At 38.7% G+C, this 24,252-nt stretch overlaps 1 protein-coding gene across 11 annotated transcripts in view; it reads right to left on the bottom strand.

Annotated features, from left to right (window-relative positions):
* LOC137627833 (piggyBac transposable element-derived protein 4-like) overlaps positions 1-24,252 on the bottom strand; it is a 326,978-nt gene that overhangs the window by 106,884 nt on the left and 195,842 nt on the right. For 3 of the 11 annotated variants that reach the window (XM_068359228.1, XM_068359229.1, XM_068359231.1), the window contains exon 1: positions 683-1,153. The exons of 5 other annotated variants lie outside the window; for them this stretch is intronic. The gene's annotated coding sequence lies outside the window, so the exon portion shown is untranslated. Of the gene's footprint in view, positions 1-682; positions 1,154-3,494; positions 3,552-24,252 lie in introns of those variants that run through there. 3 more of the 11 variants (XM_068359227.1, XM_068359230.1, XM_068359232.1) reach the window with 3 other exon arrangements.

Raw genomic sequence — 24,252 nt, 5'->3', positions numbered from 1 at the left:
CTCCTATATAAACTAACAAAACAAGAGGAAGAGAAATAAGATAGAATAGCATGCCCAAGTGTACCCTCAAGCAAGAGAACTCTGACCCAAGACAGTGGAAGACCATGGTACAGAGGCTATGGTACTACCCAAGACTAGAGAACAATGGTTTGATTTTGGAGTGTTCTTCTCCTAGAAGAGCTGCTGACCTTAACTAAGAGTCTCTTCTACACTTAGCAAGAGGAAAGTGGCCACTGAACAATTGCAGTACAATAACCCCTTGGGTGAAGAATTGTTTGGTAATCTCAGTGTTGTCAGATGTATGAGGACAGAGGAGAATATGTAAAGAATAGGCCAGACTATTCAGTTTATGTGTAGGCAAAGATAAAATGAACCGTAACCAGAGAGAAGGATCCAATGTAATACTGTCTGACCAGTCAAAAGATGCTGTAACTCTCTAGTGGTAGTATCTCAATGGGTGGCTGGTGCCCTGGCCAACCTACTACCTACTAAACCAATTAACCAGTGTCTATGGGGGCTGGTATTTAGTAAATAGGCTTACTGGTTAATATCAAGCGTAGGGTCCTATATATGGACTAGACATGAAATTATGTAAATTATGTTGTGCCACAGTGAACAATGGAGTTAGCACACATTGGCTTACATATATTTAAAATAATTTGTCCTGCATTGTAATACCTACCCAATTTTCTTCCCTCTTTCTCATTGCTGTTGTGATTGCAGGTGGCATATCGGCACACCCACCCTTTGCCTGGGAACGGCAGGTCCCCTCTGGATTAACACATGGGGTTGCGCCCTTCTTGAGCTTTAATTTTGTGGCATGTCCCATCCGATATTTAACTATACTGTCAAAGTCTTCGTCTCTTAAGTGTCCACTACATATCACAGAACTTTTACTGGGCCCTATCTAGCGTGCTCTTGTCCGACAAACAAATAGTTTCCAAATCTCCCGCACCGTCTTGTCTGTGGGAAATTCATGCAAGACTATTCCTGGCTGGGGCCCATTGTTACAGACAGCCACAACACACCAATTCGGCATTATGTTTCAGAGACTATTGATACATCAATTCACAGCTTTATACTATTCTAAAATATCCAAAAACTAAACAAATCCACGAAATCCGCAGCACAAACGACTCCGGTAAACAGGTAAACACGCCGGCCACCAAGCATCTCACACGTAAAGTTCCCGGTATGACACGCACGACATGACCTACTATGAGATTCAGGGCCTCTGTAACACGGTTTTTTCGCAATAACTTTTTTTCTATGAATTTCATAAATATAACGCTTATTCAGAATACACATTATATCTACACATAAATTTTGACTATATTCTGCATTACGTAGGTTGAATAAATTTGGTACTTTATTAAGTAAAAGTGACGATTTTTGAAGACGGGCCAACTTACTCAGAGAAAAGGTTTCGAACGCACTCGTTACGTAACTTATGATGGCATTTCTTCTCTCTTTCTCTATTGATGATTGGTTATACGTAACGAAGGCTATACCTCTGCCAACAATAACACAAAAGTGTAAATAAAAGCAAAGCAGTACACCTTTATGAACTCTGAAACCTCTCCACTGAGAATTGTCATAATGAACAAACGAACAAAATATGTTAATAAATACAAAAACACTTCGATTATTTGTCCAACTCCCAAAATAAGTTTCCTAAGAAATTACAGTCTACTTTATAGGTCACAATCAGATTGACAAAGTGTATGGAATAGTTGGTAATTTTCAAAAACGTAGTAGACCAGCTTGATTTGATAACTGCTATATCCAATGTCAAGCAATTTTTATTCATTGTCTATCTACCTACCTATTTACTGTAAAAAAAAGATAGCCGGTACCGTATTTTCGCTTTAAACCTTCACCAATAATTATTGTCAGAATTATGACTTCATGAGGATCCACCCACTTTGGCCTCGTTATAATTCAGGATAACACAGAAGGCTATCATGTGCATTGTTGGATCAGAAAATTTAAATTCTGGCTATAAAAACTCATTTCTCGAGTAATTGTAAGAAGTGCTAAATGATCCTCAAGGATCCCAGCAGTTGGCCTAAACGTTTAATTCATGTATACTACTGTTGGGGCACTACTGCTACAGTAGTATTACTACGCTAGCACAGATACCCCACCCACATTTATGTATCGTTCCGCCATTCATAAAGTCTTTGTCATGTTTTTTTCACTGTGCAATAAGCCATGGCCTCCTCAGAAATTAAGTTTAACATTAGATGATAGGTTATTTCATTAAGCTGACAAATTATGGCAACTGGGTATGTTATTGCCGTTGATGAAGCTAAAGATAAAGTATGGTATCATTCCTTCATTGCATTATCATCTTTACTACTATTTGTTTGCTACATGTAGTAATTATTTTAAAGGATAAATTAATTATGTTCACTTTACTTTTATAAATTCCCATTAGATGTACAAATAAAACTCCTAAAACTATTCATGATTTATTTACAAAATGCAGTCATGCCCAAAACATAGCCAACACGGTCGTACGGCCTAAGAAGAAGAAAAGAAATTATATCGGATGATCCGTTGGTCTGGTGGAGATTTTAGCACAAAAATCTTATTTTAACCAAAATAGTTATATAAAGACTGTTTACATACAATCTCTCTCTTTCTCTCTCTTGGTGGCATAGTGAATAGTTAATGGAAATGTTCAAAAGCCTGAATGACATTACAAGTATTATAATCATGTTATGCTAGGTACTAATCAGACCATAAACATTGGATTTAAACTAGAAACTGGATAATTACCTATTCAGGCTATAGTAACTATGGCCACGGGCTTTCTCTTGACTGTAAAAAGTTGCAAGTCGTAAGACAAATGCAGTTTTGCAACCACGGGGGCAATTCCAGATCCTGTTAGATATTCTTGACTGTTATGGGTTTCAGAGTCGATGGAAGAAGGTGAATGGGTGTCTGGTGGATGGGCGGGGCAAAATTTTGTCCAAAGCTGATTACATTGCTTACGTAATGAATGTTTTCGACTCTTGGCTCGTTATCACTGGCCATGGCGTCGGCTAGATTATTTTTACTCTATAAAAGTTCAAACTATTGGGTTTAGGTTATTGATAATGCTGACAAAATTTGTGTGTGGTTGTAAAATATACATATGTCAACTTTCAGCTACATCCGATGCTTTGTTAAGGAGCAAAGTCCAAAAAACCGTGTTACAGAGGCCCTGAATCTTATAGTAGTTAATACCTGGCTGACTACATTTGCCAACATTAAGGAACTGCAGCTGGCGCATGGGTCTTGAATCACACACCAAACCCGACATTTTGACATATGATAAAACCTGATTGCTGATATTACCGCACGACGCCTTTAACCCACCAAGTCAACAGCCTACAATATTGTTCTCTTTCCCATACACACAATGTCAGATTATACCACACAATGACACTGACACTTAGGTTATCTATGGTATATGTAATTACACACTACCTCACCGTGTCACTTACTCAAGCACTAAAATTTAGGGTGGAAGTTGTGTACGTAGCATGCGATTGACTTCAAATCGGCTGGCCAGTCCACAATGCCTTTTTCCTCGTTGCTCTCACGACAACATTGTAGTTCCAGGTTCCTCGTTGCTCTCTCCACATTACTGTGATTGTGGGCACACTACTAGATGAAGCGTAGTAGGTGCAAATCGCTGCAATCTGCAGAAAATTCATTATAATTAGTTACCTAATACACTGACAGCACATCTTGCATACTTCTACTTCTAATTTCCAGGACCTTTTCAGTATACCGGGCAACCCCTTTAATTGGGATTTCTAAATTCCCTATTTCTATGTTATTATTTCTAAATTTTCTAAACTCGTTACATTTTAAAATATGCTCAATAGTAGCCTATCCTCTGCCTCCCGGCACAACACACAAAGGCTATCCTTATTACTCCTGTTTCTATAATTTTCTTTTAATTCTAGCACGTTTAACCATGTTTTCATAACTATTACTGCCTCATTAGTGTTAAATTTTCCTATGCAGTCTCTTCTGCCATTACTATTCACAAACCCCAGTTTGGTCATCTCTTTCTTTTATTCTATTTTTCTTTTAATTTCATTTGTCACTTTACTTTTTATTTCTGTATTTGAGTTCTTGCATTTTATACATTCTTACTTCTTCTATTTTAATATATTTATCACATATTTCTATGATACTTTTCCTCCAACATTCCCCCACATGGTTCTCTTATTTGATCTTCCACTACCTCCACAACAGGGTTGCCAGGTTGGCCTTTTTCGGGCCAGAAAACTCCAAAATTTGGCCTTTTTTCATGCTAGATACCTGAATTTGGCCTTTTTGAAATTGGTCAGCCTTGAATGCTATATTTTTGGCCTTTTTTTACTATTAGGTTGGCCTTTTAAAGCTGCAGTTGATCAAACGTTGCCCTTTTTCATTTGGAAAACATGGCAACCCTGCTCCATAACTAGCCGTTTGTCATCTGATGGTATGAAATTGCATCATCTTTTTATACTCTATTCTATTTTCAACTGGCCATATTCCTGTTTCTGTTATTAACCCCCAGTATAGTGTGGTAGCAACCTGTTGAAGCATTCCTTTCATAATTTTGAACTGTGTACTCTTTATTATTTAGTAGGTTGGCCAGGGCACCAGCCACCCGTTGAGATACTACCACTAGAGAGTTATGGGGTCAGACACTACAACATTGGATCCTTCTCTCTGGTTGCGGTTCTTTTCCCTTTTGCCTACACTGAATAGTGTAGCATATTCTTTACATACTCTCCTCTGTCCTCATAAACCTGACAACACCGAGATTACCAAACAATTCTTCTTCACCAAAGGGGTTAACTACTGCACTGTAATTGTTCAGTGGTCACTTTCCTCTTGATAAGGGTAGAAGAGACTCTTTAGCTATCGTAAGCAGCTCTTCTAGGAGAAGGACACTCCAAGTTCTCTTGCTTGAGGGTACACTCGGTCACACTATTCTATCTTATTTCTCTTCCTCTTGTCTTGTTGAAGTTTTCATAGTTTATATAGGAAATATTAGTTTAAATGTTACTTTTCTTAGAAAATTTTATTTTTCCTTATTTCCTTTCCTAACTAGGCTATTTTCCCTGTTAGAGCCACTGGGCTTATAGCATCCTGCATTTCCAACTAGGGTGTAGCTTAGCAAGTAATAATAATAATAATAATAATAATAATAATAATAATAATAATAATAATAATAATAATAACAGTTCTTTCATATCTTTTTCTTTTTATTTCTTTTTTTCTGGTTTTCTATGTGGAGCCATAGATGGTGGGATTAGCCTTTTTATCAGCACCTCCTTAGTCCCCTTTATTCTATTTAAATTGTAAGATGAGGCTGCTTGCAGCGCCTACGCTCCGCCCACATAAGTGACGTCATTGTCTACGTCACGGGCTATCTGTATTTCCTTCCGCTGTGCATGATGCAGCAGCGTCAGTTGCAATGAAGATAAGAAACAACGCTGACTGTCATTTCTTGATCCTGCCTAGTTTAAGATCTAACATGGCGCAGTGAGTAGGATATTAAGAGGACCTACTGTAATAACCGTGGCACAGCATGGCACCACCATCGAGACGACCCTCTTTTGCATCCCCTAGGGGCAGGATTGCAAGAACAGGAACCTTTGGAACCGGCGTCAGGATGTCGCCGGCTTCCGTGTTGCAGGCTCACCAAGTGCTGCAAACCCAGCAGCAAGCCATCCAGAATCTTCAGGCCGAGATAACAGCGTTGTCACTCCGGGGTACCAACGTCCCCCAACCAAGGATCCCTTCGTCTGCAGCTCCGGAAAAGTGCGAGGCTGAGGTGTCCCCTGCAGCCTTCAGGTCTTGGAAACGGTCAATGGAGTGTTGGTTGCAACTGTGTAAGTTGAAGCCTATCGAGGCAGTTCACCATATAAGGCTTCATTGTGTTCACGTATGGTGGTCGTGGCAAAGAAAACGGGGCAACCCAGACGTACGGTCGACTACCAAAAACTTAATGCAAGTTGTAGAAGGGAGACGCACCATACCCCTACGCCCTTCGATATGGTATCCAGCATTCCCCTTTGCTCATACAAGACTGTGGCCGACGCCTATTGGGGATTTCACCAGGTAGAACTGGACAAGGAGAGCATACCTCTAACTACGTTCATTACACCTTGGGGTAGGTACCAATACCGAAGGACACCAATGGGACATTGTTCTGCCTCCGACGCATATACACGCCGTTTCGATGATGCCATTGAAGAAGTACCCAGGAAGTTTAAGTGTGTGGACGATACACTTCTGTACGATTCGAGCGTAGAAAGTGCCTTTTGGCATGTGTACGACTTCCTTACTGTCTGTGCATACAAGGGCATCACTTTGAAACCAGAAAAATTCAAGTTTTGCAAGAAAGAAGTGGAATTTGTCGGATTCGACGTCGGTTGGGACTCCTACAAGCCTTCAGAAGATTATTTATCTGCCATAAAACGTTTTTCTATGCCCTAAAAGCCCACAATATCCGACATCAGGTCATGGTATGGTTTTGTCAATCAGCTGGCCCCCTTCCTGACAACGGCTCCCATCATGACCCCCTTTAGAGACCTGCTGAAGAAGCCCTTGGGCAAACAGGTTTATTGGGATGAGTACCTTCAGGAAAAGTTTCGTCAAGTGCAAGACATCGTCTGCAAGTTGGCCAAGGACGGCCTCACCTACTACGATAAGCTGCGGCCGACTGTTGCAGTCACTGACTGGAGTAAGGAGGGGGTGGGCTTCGTCATCCTCCAACAATATTGCAGTTGCACCTCCGTCGAAACCCCCTTCTGTTGTAGAGATGGTTGGAGAATAGCACTTTGCGGCAGTCGGTTCCTCACGCCCGCCGAGTCTGGGTATGCAGCTGTGGAGGGGGAAGCCCTTGCAGTGGCTTGGTGCTTAAAAAAGGCAAGGTTGTTCTTATTGGGCTGCCCGAACTTAACCATTGTCACGGACCACCGCCCCTTAGTCAAGTTACTAGGCAATAGGAGTCTCGGCGACATTACCAACCCCAGACTGTTTAGATTAAAGGAGAAAACATTATTGTACAATTTCAACGTTAAATATCTACCAGGCAAGAGAAATCATGCTGCTGACTTTCTCTCTCGTTTTCCTACCCTGAGAACGACGCCAGATGGACAGGATGCGAGCTTCAACGAAGAATTAACGATTGCCATGGTGTCAGCAATCGCAGAAAACCTACAGGAGCAGTGCACTATAGACGAGAAAACTGTTGAAGAGGCAGCCCTGGACGACCCAGCATATCAGCTGCTAGTCGCTCGAGTGAATGCAGGGGATTGGAACCCGAAGAAATCTCAAGAAATTGCATGTTTGAGGCCCTTCTACGGCATCAGAGAACGTCTCTCTATATCTGGTAACCTGGTCACATACTGTTTCAACGACAACTGCATCCGCCTTGTCATTCCCGAAGGGCTCCGTCACCAGATAACCGCCAACCTCCATGCTGGACATCAAGGCCTAGATACAATGTTGAGGAGAGCGAGACATTCGGTCTATTGGCCAGGCATCGAGGGTGACCTCCAGCATCATCGTTCACGATGTACATCGTGCGACGCCCACGCACCATCACTTCCTGCCGAAGTCATGAAAATGACCCCTGCCCCAGAGTATCCGTTCCAACAGACTGTCATGGACCTGTTTCAGCTCGAAGGACGCATGTATATGGCATATTGTGACAGGCTTACAGGCTGGCTAGAAATAGCCCACTTCCCCAATGGCACCTCGTCTGCAAAGGTCATGACAAAACTTAGGCATTACTTCACTCGATGGGGAGCACCCGAACAATTGTCTACCGACGGCGGCACCAACCTGGTGAGTGAAGAGATGATGACCTTCTACAGGAGATGGAGAGTTGACATACGCTTATCATCGGCACACTATCCGCAGTCAAATGGGAGAGCCGAGGCCGCGGTTAAGTCCGCGAAAAGGATAATTAGAACAAGTATCAGTGGGACTGGAAGCCTCAATAATGACAAGGTATCATTGGCCATGCTACAATACCTGAACACGCCTTTAAGAGGTATAAATAAATCTCCGGCGCAACTGGCAACCGGGAGACAGTTACGGGATGGTGTACCGACTGCAAAACTCAACTATATGATAGACCAACATTGGAGAAAATCCATTAGAAAAAGAGAACTTCAAGTAGCAGAGAAAAATGAGAAGATAATCGAAAGCGGCAGCGACAGGAGGCTAACGCCCTTACAGCCAGGCACTCACGTTAGGATTCAGAACCAGATGACCAAGGCCTGGGACAGGCTGGGAATCATAGTCGAGCAACGACCTCATAGACAGTACGTCGTGAGACTAGATGGTAGTGGGCGTCCGTCCATAAGGAACAGAAGACACCTCAAGGTCACTGAACTGCCCGTCAATGAGACAAGAGGAGCCACTCCTACCGACGACGAAGTGGGTCATGAGCCTAAGTTTCCCCCATCAGCGCCAGAGGTACGGCCTCCAAGGAAGAGAGAGGCCCCTGCCTGGATGAACGATTATGTTTAATTATCTCTGCTTTGATCTTGCATTTATAAAATGAAAAATTCTGTTTTATTTTACTGCACTTAGACGTGCATTGATTTCATTTACAAAATTGTATTTTGTAGGAAATTTTAAGTTAGGTTGGTGTTGCATTCACGACTCAATTTTAGTGCACATCTTACAATGCTGATGTAATTATTGTTTCATTGAGGTTACGTTAATGCTGTCGATGTTGTTATCTCTCTCTCTCTCTCTCTCTCTCTCTCTCTCTCTCTCTCTCTCTCTCTCTCTCTCTCTCTCTCTCTCCCATCTCTGAACGTTACCATTAATTATTACGATTATGATTTACCTTATATGTCTGATGTTTTACATTAAGAGAGTATAGAATTTTGTTTATCATATCTGTTTTTGATATTGTCATTTATAAGTTTTGAAAATATTACCCTCGTAATATTTTGGGAGGGAGATGTAAGATGAGGCTGCTTGCAGCGCCTAAGCTCCGCCCACATAAGTGACGTCATTGTCTACGTCACGGGCTATCTGTATTTCCTTCCGCTGTGCATGATGCAGCAGCGTCAGTTGCAATGAACATAAGAAAAAAACGCTGACTGTCATTTCTTGATCCTGCCTAGTTTAAGTTCTAACATAAATTTTTTCCACATTTGATATATATTCTTTTTTACTCAATTTTTCTTCTCTTAGCTGAGGACTTAACAATATAATAACTGGACGAGGTGGTCTATAACTACACCACACTTTAAATTCATACTTTTTTCTATCATTTATTCTAGAACAGTTGGTTCTGGCTCTCTACCTAATAACCGAGAATGTTTTGCTATCATAAAACCTCTCTTCTCCTATTTGACCATTTTCTTGCAGGCTATATAATTTCTGAACTAACGCTTTTCTCTTACCACTTCCATTTTTTTACTATCTACTTCACTATCATTGTTATTATTATTACTAGCTAAGCTACAACCCTAGCTGGAAAAGCAAGATGCTATAAGTCCAGGGAAAAATAGATCAGCGAGAAAAGGAAATAAGGAAATAAATAAACGATAAGAGAAATCTATATATATATATATATCAAGGCACTTACCCAAATTTGGGGGATAGCCGATATCAAACAAATGAATAAAAGGGGACCTTTCCCCTTTACGCTCCTCTGAGCCTGACGAGGGACTCAACCGAGTTCGGCTGGTACTACTAGGGTGCCACAGCCCACACTCCCCAATTATACACCTCAGATGAAACTTCTTAACGCTGAATCCCCTACTGCTGCTACCTCCGCTGTCATCCAAGGCGACCGGAGGAAGCAGCAGGGCCTACTGGAACTGCTTCACAATCGCTCGCCATTCATTCCTACTTCTAGCACGCTCTCTTGCATCTCTCACATCTATCCTCCTATCACCCAGAGCTTTCTTCACTCCAACCATCCACCTAAACCTTGGCCTTCCTCTTGTACTTCTCCCATCAACTCTTGCATTCATCGCCTTTACCAGACAGCCATTTTCCATTCTCTCAACATGGCCAAACCACCCCAACACATTCATATCCACTCTAGCTACTAAATCATTTCTTACACCAGTTCTTACCCTCACTACTTCGTTCCTAACCCTATCTACTCGAGATACACCAGCCAAACTCCTTAGATACTTCATCTCAAACACATTCAATTTCTGTCTCTCCGTCACTTTCATTCCCCACAACTTCGATCCATGCATCACAGTCGGTATAATCACTTTCTCATACAGAACACTCTTTACATTCATGCCTAACCCTCTATTCTTTACCACTCCCTTCACTGCCCCCAACACTTTGCATTCTTCATTCACTCACTCATGTACATCTGCTTCCACTCCAAAATTTGCTGCAACAACAGACCTCAAGTACTTAAACTGACCTACTTCCTCAAGTAACTCTCCATTCAACTTGATATTCAACCTCGCACCACCTTCCCTTCTCGTACGTCTCATAACCTTACTCTTACCCACATTAACTCAACTCTCAACTTCCTTCTCTCACATACCCTTCCAAATTCTGTCACTAAACGGCCAAGCTTCTCTTCAAAGTCTGCAACCAGTACAGTATCATCCACAAACAACAACTGATTTACCTCCCATTCATGATCATTCTCGTCTATCAGTTTCAATCCTCGTCCAAGCACTCGAGCATTCACCTCTCTCACCACGCATCCCTGTCTCAGCCCCACTCTCACTGGAAACCAATCGCTCACTCCATTTCCTATCCTAACACACGCTTTACTACCTTTGCAGAAAATTTTCACTGCTTGCAACAACCTTCCACCAATTCCATATAACCTCATCACATTCCACATCCCTTCCCTATCAACTCTATCATACGCTTTCTCCAGATCCATAAACGCAGCATACACCTCCTTACCTTTTGCTAAATATTTCTTGCATGTCTGCCTAATTGTAAAAATCTGATTCATACATCCTGTACTTCTAAGATTGCATTCTCTGTTTTATCCTTAATCCTATTAATCAGTACTCTACCATACACTTTTCAAACCAAACTCAACAAACTAATACCCCTTGAATTACAACTCATGCACATCTCCCTTACCCTTGTATAGTGGTACAGTACACGCACAAACCCAATCTATTGGTACCATTGGCAATATAAAACACATATTAAACAAATCTCACCAACCATTTAAGTATAGTGACACCCCCTTCCTTTAACATTTCAGTTCTCACACCATCCATACCAGATGCTTTTCCTACTCTCGTTTCATCTAGTGCTCTCCTCACTTCCTCTCTTGTAATCTCTCTCATTTTCATCTCCCATCACTGGCACCTCAGCAACTGCAACAGAAATTATATATGCCTCCATATTATCCTCAACATTCAGTAAACTTTCAAAATATTCCCAACACCTTTTCCTTGCCTCCTCTCCTTTTAACCTTCCATTTCCATCTTTCACTGTCTTTTCAATTCTCGAACCAGCCTTCCTTACTCCCTTCACTTCTTTCCAAAACTTCTTCTTATTCTCTTCATATGAATGACCAAATTCCTGACCCCACCTCAAGTCAGCCACCCTCTTTGCCTCAGTTACCTTACGTTTTACTTTCACATTTTTCTCTCTATGTCTTTCATACTTCTCTACACTATCACTCTGCAGCCATTCTTCAAATGCCCTCTTTTTCTCTTCCCTTTTTACCTTCACTCCTTCATTCCACCATTCACTGCCCTTCCTCGTGCTGCCTCCAACAATAAACAATAAGAATAAAATATTTAAAAAACAGTAACAACATCAAAATAGATATTTCATATATAACATATAAAGAGACTCATATCAGCCTGCTCAACACGAAAACATTTGCTGCAAATTTGAACTTTTGAAGTTCAATTGATTTAACTACACGATTAGGAAGGTCAATCCCCAACTTGGTCACAGCTGGAATAAAACTTCAGGAATACTACTCATGGTCTTGATCTCTTCCCTTCTCATTCTCCTGAAGGTTCTATAGTTCATATCCATATCTTTCATACATTTCCAAGTTTTTTTTTTTTTAACCTATTACTTTCATCCTCAATTCCTTTCACGAACCTTAGCCTTCCTCCTTTCCTAGTCTTAATTGCCATCTCTCTCCTGTAGGGTATAAGAGGGTAAGTTAAAAATTTGCTAGTATTTTTTCCATAATTTTCTTCTTTTGTTTTTTCAATAATTTTCTTCTTTTGTTTTTTCAACAATTTTCTTCTTTTATTTCTTTCCTCGTTCTATCCCAAAGTATTTTAATCTTTCTCTTACTTGTATACCCTCTATCTCTTCCATAATATATACCAAAATGTTTTATCTTTTTGTTCATTTCTAATTCACAGGCCTTACATACTTTATCAAAAATCTTGTTTCTTTTCGGCTCTCCTATATATTTTGCTATCATTAGACTGTCATCTGCATTGATTAGTGCCCAAATCTAAGTCTATTAAAATTGCAATAATTATGTATCTTTCTTTCCATTTGTAAATTTCTTCTGCACAATATTGTGAAATTAATACACTACCTTCTACTCTTCTCTCTTTTGTAAACGGGGCTTATTTCTTTCATCCCACATTTCCTCCAAGTGGACTTCTATTTCCTCTTTCATAACAGCCATAAATATTGTATTTTATATGATGTATTTGTAAGGACTATAGTTACTCAAATCTTGAACTGTAAATATCCTTACTTTTTTTTATAATTTTTGTTTTTGTGTTTTCCACTTTTCGGGCTTGTTCTTCTCTGTCTCATTTTGTACACCTTTAGTTATCATTTCTTCGCATTTGTTTTACGAATGCTTTTTTAAGTTTCATTTTTCTTGGAGTACTCTCCACTCTTTCCTCGGTTATGCTGGAATTTTCCAATGGTGTTATTTTCTTAAATGGATCCTATCACATTCACGAGTTCTCTCTCTCTCTTTTTTTTTTTTTCATTTTCCCATATTGCTTCCTTTTTTCCTGATCTGAATGTTCTCTTTTTCCTGTTTTTTTTTCCATTGGGAATGTTCTTTCCTTTTCTTTCCCTGTTGTTATTTTTTTTACTCTCGGATTTCAATGTGACTCAAGCTCAAAAATAGAATTTTCCTAAGTCAAAATCCCATTTATTTGGTTTTTCACTCTCTAACTAATCGGTTATCATCTGAAGAAGTGATGTTATGAAAAAAAGTATCTTGTTTTAAACTAAAATATAATCTCTACTAGACTTCTACCTAATTTCATGAATCAAAAAGATATGGTCTAATCTGGTCCATCAGTCACCTTGAAAAAGATTTGGTACAAGCAAATCTTCATCAAGAAGACATAGCAGACCAGAAAACTAGACTTCTACCTAACTTCATGAATCAAAGAGATGGTCCAGTATCTGATCCATCTGTCACCTTGAAAAAGATTTGGTACAAGCAAATCTTCATCAAGAAGACATAGCAGACCAGAAAACTAGACTTCTACCTAACTTCATGAATCAAAAAGAGATGGTCTAGTATCTGATCCATCTGTCACCTTGAAAAAGATTTGGTACAAGCAAATCTTCATCAAGAAGACATAGCAGACCAGAAAACTAGACTTCTACCTAACTTCAAGAATCAAAAAGAGATGGTCTAGTATCTGATCCATCTGTCACCTTGAAAAAGATTTGGTACAAGCAAATCTTCATCAAGAAGACATAGCAGACCAGAAAACTAGACTTCTACCTAACTTCAAGAATCAAAAAGAGATGGTCTAGTATCTGATCCATCTGTCACCTTGAAAAAGATTTGGTACAAGCAAATCTTCATCAAGAAGACATAGCAGACCAGAAAACTAGACTTCTACCTAACTTCAAGAATCAAAAAGAGATGGTCTAGTATCTGATCCATCTGTCACCTTGAAAAAGATTTGGTACAAGCAAATCTTCATCAAGAAGACATAGCAGACCAGAAAACTAGACTTCTACCTAACTTCATGAATCAAAGAGATGGTCCAGTATCTGATCCATCTGTCACCTTGAAAAAGATTTGGTACAAGCAAATCTTCATCAAGAAGACATAGCAGACCAGAAAACTAGACTTCTACCTAACTTCATGAATCAAAGAGATGGTCCAGTATCTGATCCATCTGTCACCTTGAAAAAGATTTGGTACAAGCAAATCTTCATCAAGAAGACATAGCAGACCAGAAAACTAGACTTCTACCTAACTTCATGAATCAAAGAGATGGTCCAGTATCTGATCCATCTGTCACCTTGAAAAAGATTTGGTACAAGCAAATCTTCATCAAGAAGACATAGCAGACCAGAAAACTAGACTTCTACCTAACTTCATGAATCAAAGAGATGGTCCAGTATCTGATCCATCTGTCACCTTGAAAAAGATTTGGTACAAGCAAATCTTCATCAAGAAGACATAGCAGACCAGAAAACTAGACTTCTACCTAACTTCATGAATCAAAGAGATGGTCCAGTATCTGATCCATCAGTCACCTTGAAAAAGATTTGGTACAAGCAAATCTTCATCAAGAAGACATAGCAGACCAGAAAACTAGACTTCTACCTAACTTCATGAATCAAAGAGATGGTCCAGTATCTGATCCATCTGTCACCTTGAAAAAGATTTGGTACAAGCAAATCTTCATCAAGAAGACATAGCAGACCACAAAACTAGACTTCTACCTAACTTCATGAATCAAAGAGATGGTCCAGTATCTGATCCATCAGTCACCTTGAAAAAGATTTGGTACAAGCAAATCTTCATCAAGAAGACATAGCAGACCAGAAAACTAGACTTCTACCTAACTTCATGAATCAAAGAGATGGTCCAGTATCTGATCATTCTGTCACCTTGAAAAAGATTTGGTACAAGCAAATCTTCATCAAGAAGACATAGCAGACCAGAAAACTAGACTTCTACCTAACTTCATGAATCAAAGAGATGGTACAGTATCTGATCCATCTGTCACCTTGAAAAAGATTTGGTACAAGCAAATCTTCATCAAGAAGACATAGCAGACCAGAAAACTAGACTTCTACCTAACTTCATGAATCAAAGAGATGGTCCAGTATCTGATCATTCTGTCACCTTGAAAAAGATTTGGTATAAGCAAATCTTCATCAAGAAGACATAGCAGACCAGAAAACTAGACTTCTACCTAACTTCATGAATCAAAGAGATGGTCCAGTATCTGATCCATCTGTCACCTTGAAAAAGATTTGGTATAAGCAAATCTTCATCAAGAACAAATTGCAGACAAGAAAACTAGACTTCTACCTAACTTCATGAATCAAAGAGATGGTACAGTATCTGATCCATCTGTCACCTTGAAAAAGATTTGGTATAAGCAAATCTTCATCAAGAACAAATTGCAGACAAGAAAACTAGACTTCTACCTAACTTCAAGAATCAAAAAGAGATGGTCTAGTATCTGATCCATCTGTCACCTTGAAAAAGATTTGGTACAAGCAAATCTTCATCAAGAAGACAAATTGCAGACAGAAAACTAGACTTCTACCTAACTTCATGAATCAAAGAGATGGTCAGTATCTGATCCATCTGTCACCTTGAAAAAGATTTGGTATAAGCAAATCTTCATCAAGAAGACATAGCAGACCAGAAAACTAGACTTCTACCTAACTTCATGAATCAAAGAGATGGTCCAGTATCTGATCCATCTGTCACCTTGAAAAAGATTTGGTATAAGCAAATCTTCATCAAGAACAAATTGCAGACAAGAAAACTAGACTTCTACCTAACTTCAAGAATCAAAAAGAGATGGTCTAGTATCTGATCCATCTGTCACCTTGAAAAAGATTTGGTATAAGCTAATCTTCATCAAGAAGACATTGCAGACTAGAAAACTAGACTTCTACCTAACTTCAAGAATCAAAAAGAGATGGTCTAGTATCTGATCCATCTGTCACCTTGAAAAAGATTTGGTACAAGCAAATCTTCATCAAGAAGACATTGCAGACTAGAAAACTAGACTTCTACCTAACTTCATGAATCAAAAGAGATGGTCTAGTATCTGATCCATCTGTCACCTTGAAAAAGATTTGGTACAAGCAAATCTTCATCAAGAAGACATAGCAGACAGAAAACTAGACTTCTACCTAACTTCAAGAATCAAAAAGAGATGGTCTAGTATCTGATCCATCTGTCACCTTGAAAAAGATTTGGTACAAGCAAATCTTCATCAAGAAGACATAGCAGACAGAAAACTAGACTTCTACCTAACTTCAAGAATCAAAAAGAGATGGTCTAGTATCTGATCCATCTGTCACCTTGAAAAAGATTTGGTACAAGCAAATCTTCATCAAGAAGACATAGCAGACTAGAAAACTAGACTTCTACCTAACTTCAAGAATCAAAAAGAGATGGTCTAGTATCTGATCCATCTGTCACCTTGAAAAAGATTTGGTACAAGCAAATCTTCATCAAGAAGACATAGCAGACAGAAAACTAGACTTCTACCTAACTTCAAGAATCAAAAAGAGATGGTCTAGTATCTGATCCATCTGTCACCTTGAAAAAGATTTGGTACAAGCAAATCTTCATCAAGAAGACATAGCAGACTAGAAAACTAGACTTCTACCTAACTTCAAGAATCAAAAAGAGATGGTCTAGTATCTGATCCATCTGTCACCTTGAAAAAGATTTGGTATAAGCAAATCTTCATCAAGAAGACATAGCAGACCAGAAAACTAGACTTCTACCTAACTTCAAGAATCAAAAAGAGATGGTCTAGTATCTGATCCATCTGTCACCTTGAAAAAGATTTGGTACAAGCAAATCTTCATCAAGAAGACATAGCAGACCAGAAAACTAGACTTCTACCTAACTTCAAGAATCAAAAAGAGATGGTCTAGTATCTGATCCATCTGTCACCTTGAAAAAGATTTGGTATAAGCAAATCTTCATCAAGAAGACATAGCAGACCAGAAAACTAGACTTCTACCTAACTTCATGAATCAAAAAGAGATGGTCTAGTATCTGATCCATCTGTCACCTTGAAAAAGATTTGGTACAAGCAAATCTTCATCAAGAAGACATAGCAGACCAGAAAACTAGACTTCTACCTAACTTCATGAATCAAAAAGAGATGGTCTAGTATCTGATCCATCTGTCACCTTGAAAAAGATTTGGTACAAGCAAATCTTCATCAAGAAGACATAGCAGACCAGAAAACTAGACTTCTACCTAACTTCATGAATCAAAAAGAGATGGTCTAGTATCTGATCCATCTGTCACCTTGAAAAAGATTTGGTACAAGCAAATCTTCATCAAGAAGACATAGCAGACCAGAAAACTAGACTTCTACCTAACTTCAAGAATCAAAAAGAGATGGTCTAGTATCTGATCCATCTGTCACCTTGAAAAAGATTTGGTACAAGCAAATCTTCATCAAGAAGACATAGCAGACCAGAAAACTAGACTTCTACCTAACTTCATGAATCAAAAAGAGATGGTCTAGTATCTGATCCATCTGTCACCTTGAAAAAGATTTGGTATAAGCAAATCTTCATCAAGAAGACATAGCAGACCAGAAAACTAGACTTCTACCTAACTTCATGAATCAAAAAGAGATGGTCTAGTATCTGATCCATCTGTCACCTTGAAAAAGATTTGGTACAAGCAAATCTTCATCAAGAAGACATAGCAGACTAGAAAACTAGACTTCTACCTAACTTCATGAATCAAAAAGAGATGGTCTAGTATCTGATCCATCTGTCACCTTGAAAAAGATTTTGTATAAGCAAATCTTCATCAAGAAGACATATCAGACTAGAAAACTAGACTTCTACCTAACTTCATGAATCAAAAAGAGATGATCTAGTATCTGGTCCATCTGTCACCTTGAAAAATATTTGGTACAGGCAAATCTTCATCAAGAAGACATATCAGACTAGAAAACTAGACTTCTACCTAACTTCATGAATCAAAAAGAGATGGTCTAGTATCTGGTCCATCTGTCACCTTGAAAAATATTTGGTACAGGCAAATCTTCATCAAGAAGACATTGCAGACTAGAAAACTAGACTTCTACCTAACATCATGAATCAAAAGGTATGGTCCAGTATCTGGTCCATCTGTCACCTTGAAAAAGATTTGGTACAAGCAAATCTTCATCAAGAAGACATTGCAGACTAGAAAACTAGACTTCTACCTAACATCATGAATCAAAAGGTATGGTCCAGTATCTGGTCCATCTGTCACCTTGAAAAAGATTTGGTACAAGCAAATCTTCATCAAGAAGACATTGCAGACTAGAAAACTAGACTTCTACCTAACTTCATGAATCAAAAGGTATGGTCCAGTATCTGGTCCATCTGTCACCTTGAAAAAGATTTGGTACAAGCAAATCTTCATCAAGAAGACATTGCAGACTAGAAAACTAGACTTCTACCTAACTTCATGAATCAAAAGGTACGGTCCAGTATCTGGTCCATCTGTCACCTTGAAAAAAGATTTGGTACAAGCAAATCTTCATCAAGAAGACATTGCAGACTAGAAAACTAGACTTCTACCTAACTTCATGAATCAAAAGGTATGGTCCAGTATCTGTCCATCTGTCACCTTGAAAAAAGATTTGGTACAAGCAAATCTTCATCAAGAAGACATTGCAGACTAGAAAACTAGACTTCTACCTAACATCATGAATCAAAAAGAGATGGTCTAGTATCTGATCCATCTGTCACCTTGAAAAAAGATTTGGTACAAGCAAATCTTCATCAAGAAGACATTGCAGACTAGAAAACTAGACTTCTACCTAACATCATGAATCAAAAGGTATGGTCCAGTATCTGGTCCATCTGTCACCTTGAAAAAAGATTTGGTACAAGCAAATCTTCATCAAGAAGACATTGCAGACTAGAAAACTAGACTTCTACCTTACATCATGAATCAAAAGGTATGGTCCAGTATCTGGTCCATCTGTCACCTTGAAAAAGATTTGATACAAGCAAATCTTCATCAAGAAGACATAGCAGACTAGAAAACTTGACTTCTATGTAACTACATGAATCAAAAGGTATGGTCCAGTATCTGGTCCATCTGTCACCTTGAACAAGATTTGGTACAGGCAAATCTTCATCAAGAAGACATTGCAGACTAGAAAACTAGACTTCTACCTAACTTCATGAATCAAAAGGTACGGTCCAGTATCTGGTCCATCTGTCACCTTGAAAAAGATTTGGTACAAGCAAATCTTCATCAAGAAGACATTGCAGACTAGAAAACTAGACTTCTACCTAACTTCATGAATCAAAAGGTATGGTCCAGTATCTGGTCCATCTGTCACCTTGAAAAAGATTTGGTACAGGCAAATCTTCATCAAGAACACATTGCAGACTAGAAAACTAGACTTCTACCTAACTTCATGAATCAAAAGGTATGGTCCAGTATCTGGTCCATCTGTCACCTTGAAAAAGATTTGGTACAAGCAAATCTTCATCAAGAAAACATTGCAGACTAGAAAACTTGACTTCTATGTAACTACATGAATCAAAAGGTATGGTCCAGTATCTGGTCCATCTGTCACCTTGAACAAGATTTGGAACAAGCAAATCTTCATCAAGAAGACATTGCAGACTAGAAAACTAGACTTCTACCTAACATCATGAATCAAAAGGTATGGTCCAGTATCTGGTCCATCTGTCACCTTGAAAAAAGATTTGGTACAAGCAAATCTTCATCAAGAAGACATTGCAGACTAGAAAACTAGACTTCTACCTAACTTCATGAATCAAAAGGTACGGTCCAGTATCTGGTCCATCTGTCACCTTTAAAAAAGATTTGGTACAAGCAAATCTTCATCAAGAAGACATTGCAGACTAGAAAACTAGACTTCTACCTAACTTCATGAATCAAAAGGTACGGTCCAGTATCTGGTCCATCTGTCACCTTGAAAAAGATTTGGTACAAGCAAATCTTCATCAAGAAGACATTGCAGACTAGAAAACTAGACTTCTACCTAACTTCATGAATCAAAAGGTATGGTCCAGTATCTGGTCCATCTGTCACCTTGAAAAAGATTTGGTACAGGCAAATCTTCATCAAGAACACATTGCAGACTAGAAAACTAGACTTCTACCTAACTTCATGAATCAAAAGGTATGGTCCAGTATCTGGTCCATCTGTCACCTTGAAAAAGATTTGGTACAAGCAAATCTTCATCAAGAAAACATTGCAGACTAGAAAACTTGACTTCTATGTAACTACATGAATCAAAAGGTATGGTCCAGTATCTGGTCCATCTGTCACCTTGAACAAGATTTGGAACAAGCAAATCTTCATCAAGAAGACATTGCAGACTAGAAAACTAGACTTCTACCTAACATCATGAATCAAAAGGTATGGTCCAGTATCTGGTCCATCTGTCACCTTGAAAAAAGATTTGGTACAAGCAAATCTTCATCAAGAAGACATTGCAGACTAGAAAACTAGACTTCTACCTAACATCATGAATCAAAAGGTATGGTCCAGTATCTGGTCCATCTGTCACCTTGAAAAAAGATTTGGTACAAGCAAATCTTCATCAAGAAGACATTGCAGACTAGAAAACTAGACTTCTACCTAACTTCATGAATCAAAAGGTACGGTCCAGTATCTGGTCCATCTGTCACCTTGAAAAAGATTTGGTACAAGCAAATCTTCATCAAGAAGACATTGCAGACTAGAAAACTAGACTTCTACCTAACTCATGAATCAAAAGGTATGGTCCAGTATCTGGTCCATCTGTCACCTTGAAAAAGATTTGGTACAAGCAAATCTTCATCAAGAAACATTGCAGACTAGAAAACTAGACTTCTACCTAACTCATGAATCAAAAGGTACGGTCCAGTATCTGGTCCATCTGTCACCTTGAAAAAAGATTTGGTACAAGCAAATCTTCATCAAGAAGACATTGCAGACTAGAAAACTAGACTTCTACCTAACATCATGAATCAAAAGGTACGGTCCAGTATCTGGTCCATCTGTCACCTTGAAAAAAGATTTGGTACAAGCAAATCTTCATCAAGAAGACATTGCAGACTAGAAAACTAGACTTCTACCTAACTCATGAATCAAAAGGTACGGTCCAGTATCTGGTCCATCTGTCACCTTGAAAAAAGATTTGGTACAAGCAAATCTTCATCAAGAAGACATTGCAGACTAGAAAACTAGACTTCTACCTAACATCATGAATCAAAAGGTATGGTCCAGTATCTGGTCCATCTGTCACCTTGAAAAAAGATTTGGTACAAGCAAATCTTCATCAAGAAGACATTGCAGACTAGAAAACTAGACTTCTACCTAACATCATGAATCAAAAGGTACGGTCCAGTATCTGGTCCATCTGTCACCTTGAAAAAAGATTTGGTACAAGCAAATCTTCATCAAGAAGACATTGCAGACTAGAAAACTAGACTTCTACCTAACTTCATGAATCAAAAGGTACGGTCCAGTATCTGGTCCATCTGTCACCTTGAAAAAAGATTTGGTACAAGCAAATCTTCATCAAGAAGACATTGCAGACTAGAAAACTAGACTTCTACCTAACATCATGAATCAAAAGGTATGGTCCAGTATCTGGTCCATCTGTCACCTTGAAAAAAGATTTGGTACAAGCAAATCTTCATCAAGAAGACATTGCAGACTAGAAAACTAGACTTCTACCTAACTAACATCATGAATCAAAAGGTATGGTCCAGTATCTGGTCCATCTGTCACCTTGAAAAAGATTTGGTACAAGCAAATCTTCATCAAGAAGACATAGCAGACTAGAAAACTTGACTTCTATGTAACTACATGAATCAAAAGGTATGGTCCAGTATCTGGTCCATCTGTCACCTTGAACAAGAATTGGTACAGGCAAATCTTCATCAAGAAGACATTGCAGACTAGAAAACTAGACTTCTACCTAATATCATGAATCAAAAGGTATGGTCCAATAATTGGTCCATCTGTCACCTTGAAAAAGATTTGGTACAAGCAAATCTTCATCAAAAAGACATAGCAGACTAGAAAACTAGACTTCTACCTAACTTCATGAATCAAAAGGTATGGTCTAATATCTGGTCCATCTGTCATCTTGAAAAAGATTTGGTACAGGCAAATCTTCATCAAGAAGACATTGCAGACTAGAAAACTAGACTTATACCTAACTTCAAGAATCAAAAGGTTTGGTCCAGTATCTGGTCCATCTGTCACCTTGAAAAAGATTTGGTACAAGCAAATCTTCATAACAAGAAGACATTGCAGACTAAAAAACTAGACTTCTACCTAACTTCATGAATCAAAAGGTATGGTCCAATATCTGGTCCATCTGTCACCTTGAAAAAGATTTGGTACAAGCAAATCTTCATCAAGAAGACATATCAGACTAGAAAACTAGACTTCTACCTAACTTCATGAATCAAAAGGTATGGTCCAATATCTGGTCCATCTGTCACCTTGAAAAAGATTTGGTACAAGCAAATCTTCATCAAGAAGACATTGCAGACTAGAAAACTAGACTTCTACCTAACTTCATGAATCAAAAGGTATGGTCCAGTATCTGGTCCATCTGTCACCTTGAAAAAGATTTGGTACAAGCAAATCTTCAACAAGAAGACATTGCAGACTAGAAAACTAGACTTCTACCTAACTTCATGAATCAAAAGGTATGGTCCAGTATCTGGTCCATCTGTCATCTTGAAAAAGATTTGGTACAAGCAAATCTTCATCAAGAAGACATTGCAGACTAGAAAACTAGACTTTTACCTAACTTCATGAATCAAAAGGTATGGTCCAGTATCTGGTCCATCTGTCATCTTGAAAAAGATTTGGTACAGGCAAATCTTCATCAAGAAGACATTGCAGACTAGAAAACTAGACTTCTACCTAACTCATGAATCAAAAGGTTTGGTCCAATATCTGGTCCATCTGTCACCTTGAAAAAGATTTGGTACAAGCAAATCTTCATCAAGAAGACATAGCAGACTAGAAAACTAGACTTCTACCTAACTTCATGAATCAAAAGGTATGGTCTAATATCTGGTCCATCTGTCACCTTGAAAAAGATTTGGTACAGGCAAATCTTCATCAAGAAGACATTGCAGACTAGAAAACTAGACTTCTACCTAACGTCATGAATCAAAAGGTTTGGTCCAATATCTGGTCCATCTGTCACCTTGAAAAAGATTTGGTACAAGCAAATCTTCATCAAGAAGACATAGCAGACTAGAAAACTAGACTTCTACCTAACTTCATGAATCAAAAGGTATGGTCCAGTATCTGGTCCATCTGTCACCTTGAACAAGATTTGGTACAGGCAAATCTTCATCAAGAAGACATTGCAGACTAGAAAACTAGACTTCTACCTAATATCATGAATCAAAAGGTATGGTCCAATAATTGGTCCATCTGTCACCTTGAAAAAGATTTGGTACAAGCAAATCTTCATCAAGAAGACATAGCAGACTAGAAAACTAGACTTCTACCTAACTTCATGAATCAAAAGGTATGGTCTAATATCTGGTCCATCTGTCATCTTGAAAAAGATTTGGTACAGGCAAATCTTCATCAAGAAGACATTGCAGACTAGAAAACTAGACTTATACCTAACTTCAAGAATCAAAAGGTTTGGTCAAGTATCTGGTCCATCTGTCACCTTGAAAAAGATTTGGTACAAGCAAATCTTCAACAAGAAGACATTGCAGACTAAAAAACTAGACTTCTACCTAACTTCATGAATCAAAAGAGATGGTCTAGTATCTGGTCCATCTGTCACCTTGAAAAAGATTTGGTACAAGCAAATCTTCATCAAGAAGACATATCAGACTAGAAAACTAGACTTCTACCTAACTTCATGAATCAAAAGGTATGGTCCAATATCTGGTCCATCTGTCACCTTGAAAAAGATTTGGTACAAGCAAATCTTCATCAAGAAGACATTGCAGACTAGAAAACTAGACTTCTACCTAACTTCATGAATCAAAAGGTTTGGTCCAATATCTGGTCCATCTGTCACCTTGAAAAAGATTTGGTACAGGCAAATCTTCATCAAGAAGACATTGCAGACTAGAAAACTAGACTTCTACCTAACTTCATGAATCAAAAGGTTTGGTCCAATATCTGGTCCATCTGTCACCTTGAAAAAGATTTGGTACAAGCAAATCTTCATCAAGAAGACATTGCAGACTAGAAAACTAGACTTCTACCTAACTTCAAGAATCAAAAGGTATTTGGTCCAATATCTGGTCCATCTGTCACCTTGAAAAAGATTTGGTACAAGCAAATCT

Source organism: Palaemon carinicauda, chromosome 35 (genome assembly GCF_036898095.1).
Source record: "Palaemon carinicauda isolate YSFRI2023 chromosome 35, ASM3689809v2, whole genome shotgun sequence".
Classification (NCBI taxonomy): Eukaryota; Metazoa; Arthropoda; class Malacostraca; order Decapoda; family Palaemonidae; genus Palaemon; species Palaemon carinicauda.
The sequence above is the reverse complement of the archived record's forward strand: the minus strand, read 5'-3'. Positions and strand labels throughout refer to the sequence as shown.